This window comes from Aotus nancymaae, unplaced genomic scaffold (genome assembly GCF_030222135.1).
Source record: "Aotus nancymaae isolate 86718 unplaced genomic scaffold, 86718_ANA_hifiasm-v0.15.2.pri h1tg000001l, whole genome shotgun sequence".
Taxonomy (NCBI): Eukaryota; Metazoa; Chordata; class Mammalia; order Primates; family Aotidae; genus Aotus; species Aotus nancymaae.
In genome coordinates, this window is record NW_026988412.1 from 15,046,433 (window position 1) to 15,050,016 (window position 3,584).

Genomic DNA, 3,584 nt, shown 5'->3' on the forward strand with positions numbered 1-3,584 from the left:
GAGGCTTATTAGTCCCTAAGAAAATACAAAGTCAAAAGGATTTTGCTATGACACATTATAAGCAGACTGTCTAAAGTCAAAGAGAAAGTTATAAAATCAGCAAGAGAAGTCTGTCCAGTCACCGGTTAGAGAACAGTAGACTTTTCAGCAAAAAACCTTATAGGTCATAAAAGAATGGGATACATTTGTACTGAATATATATATATAGAGAGAGGAATTTTTAAGTTATGAATTGTATATCCAGCTAAGAATATATTTAGCTAAGAATTATTTAGCTAAAAATTAAATATCCAGCATGATTAAACTTCATAAATGGAGAAGAAATAAAGCCTTTCCCAGGCAAGCAAATGCTGAGAGAATTCATCATTACCAGACCTGTCCTACGTGAAATGCTCCAAGATATCCTAAATGTGAAAGCAAAAGGACAAAATATGCCATTATAAAAACAAGGAAATTATCAATTTCTCTAGTAAAACAATTAAACAAAGGAGGAAAAGAAAGAAATCAAATGTCACCACTATAGAATTCCACCAAACCGCAATGAGAAACATTAAGTGAAAAAGAAACCAAGAATTTATAAAACAACTTAATTAACAATATGAAAGAAGTAAAACTTCCCATATCGATAATAATCTTGAGAATAAATAGTTTGAATGCTCCACTTATAAGTTATAGATTTGCTAAATACATACAAGAAAAAGGAAAAAACAAGATTCAACTGTATGTTGCCTAAAGAAACTCACTTTAGCAGTAAAGACACACATAGACTGAAAGAAAAGAGATGAAAAAAGATGTTCCACACAAATGGAAACAAAACTGAGGAGACATAGGAGTGATGAAAGGTGTGTGGGCAAGTGAATTCAGGGTTTCGCCACTGCACACGGCCAGGCATCCTGGCTGCTGCAGCAAGGCAGGCAGCTAAAGACGCAGGTGCCAGGTGCATTTGAGGCTAGACCAGATGTACTGCACTCAGATTCAGCTACAGGCACCTGCATCTGGATGAAGTGAATATGGTGCCACCCAGAAGCCTGGAGGTGCCGGGAACTGAAAAGCCCCAAAGAGGGGTCACAGCCCTGATTCCAGGAGCTTCTGGGTCTGGGCTTCCGAAACTATCACAGATCTTTTGTCCTTCTCATTGCCAGCAATGTGGCAAGTGGGGGGAGGCATTTTTCAGTCCTGTTTGTATTATAGCTCTTTCAGTCCTGCCATTCAGGTCACAACTTCTTGTCCCACATCCAGGAAGAATGATGTACACAGAAAACTGGAGGGTGACCAAAGTGGAGAGGAGTTTCATTGAGTGACAGAACAGGTCTCAGGACACCCAAAGTGTGTAGCTCCTTTCCGTGGGCAGGTTGTCCGGATGAGTGTCCAGAGAGTGGAGAAGGGACAAGAAGTGAGTAGCTTCTTTCTGTAGGCAGGTCATCCTAATGTCTATGTGAGTCTGGCTGAGAATGGTGTTTTATGAACTTCAGAAGGAAGGAAGTATGTGCTGATTGGTCCACTGGAAATCATGGGCAGGCCTGGAAAATGCACCTTAATTTCTCTCTCCGGGCAGCAGGACTTCACCCAGAACTCACAGCCCTGCCCCAAAGCTTCAGACTGTTCCTGGCTTGAAGTGGGGCTTCACCAGAAACTTGCCCCATTCCACGCAGGAGCCTGTCTGCCTCTTGCCTGCATCAACATGTCATCCATGGCACTTGTGCTGAGGGGTGTCTGCAGTCCTGCACCAAGCTGCCCTCAGCCCCCAGTGGCCTCCCTTCCTAGCTCATTGGTGCCCAACATTTCAGACAAGGCTGAGAAGACAGGGGAGCTAATGTGTCAGTGCTGCCCTGAGCATGCACACACCTAGCCAGGTCACAACAAGGCCTGGGATTGTCTTCAACTTTGCTCCAAAATTGAAGCAAGCAGCAGGACCTGGGAGAGCCCAGGCAGTGGGAGCAGGCACTTCTGAGCCTGCAAGGGCAGAGGGTATTTCCCAGGCCCCTGAGAGTACAGGGATGCATGGGTCTAAAGCCATGGCTGGGTGGCTGCAGCTGTGCCCAGGAGGATAAGACTCCCATCTGTTCCTGGGTCCCACCAGTTTCATGGAGCTTGCAGTCCGAGCCAGGTTTCCCCCGTTGCAAACAGCGTCTTCAAAGCAGCCACTTAAGACAGGCTGGCGCTGCCGTCAATAGTATTGGAAGAAAAACATATGCATAGGTCAATGGACAAAAAAAAAATAGAGAACCCAGAAACAGCCACATACTTACAGCCAACTTATCTTTGCAAAGCTGACAAAAATATACTGGGGAAAGGACACCCTCTCCAATAAGTGATGTTGGGAAAATTGGATTCTCATATGCAGAATAAAACTGGACCTCTACTTCTCACCTTATACACAAATTAACTCAAGATGAATTAAATACTGAAATTTAAGACCAGAAAGCATAACCGTACTAGAAGAAAATAGAGAGAATACTCTTCTGGATAATGGTCTGAGCAAATATTTTATGACTAAGACTGTAAAAGCTTAGGCAACAAAAGTGGAAATAGATAAATGGGACTTATTTACACTAAAATGCTTCGGCATTGCAAAATAATCAACAGAGTGAAGATACAATCTGTTGTATGAAGGGAAATATTTTCAAACTATTCATCTGATAGGGGACTAAATAACCAGAATATACAAATAATTCAAACAGCTCAGCAATAAAAATAATTCCATTATACAGTGGGATTATTCACCAGCTGTAAAACATACCCACACTAGTGTGTTTATCACAGCATTATTCACGATTGCAAAGATGTGGAATCAACCTAAGTGTGCATTAACGGATATTGGATAAAGAAAATGTGGCATATATGTACTATGGAATACTACTGAGCCAAAAAATATTAAATTATGTCTTTTGCAGCAACGTGAATAGAACTGGAGGTCATTATCTTAAGCAAAACAACCCAGGCACAGAAAGATAGATATCACAAATGTGTTCTCAGGAATGTAGAGAGTGAAATGATAGCTAATGGAAACTCAGAAGAATGAAGATGTATATAAGTCAGTATGTTATTTGGATTATAGATACCCTAAAAGCACTGAGTTGACCACTATGCAACTTATGCATGCAACAAAATTGCACGTGTATCCCATATAGTTATGAAAATAAAAAATTCAATTACAATTTTGAATTAATTAATTAGGCTTTTTAAATTGTTTTCCTATGACTGTTAAAATAACTTACCACATGACTACTGGCTAAAAAAAAAAACCCAAAAAACAAACAACAAATCCCAGAAATGTATTCTCTCACAGTTCTGGAGGATAGAAGTCTGAAATCAAGATTGTAGGAGGGCTCCCTTCCCTCCAAAAATTCTAGAAAACAAATTCTTCCTTCCCTCTTCCAAAATGGTAGCCCCAGATGTCCCTTGCCATGGTATGGCATAAATCAAATCTCAGCCTCTATTGAATAACTTTAATATATCCCACCTAATAGCTGTATAATTCTTTGTATACATTGTTGTGTCATATTGGTAGTATTTAACTGAGGATTTTGCATTTATATACATGAGACATATTGGTCTCTAGTTATTCTTCTTGAAATATTTTT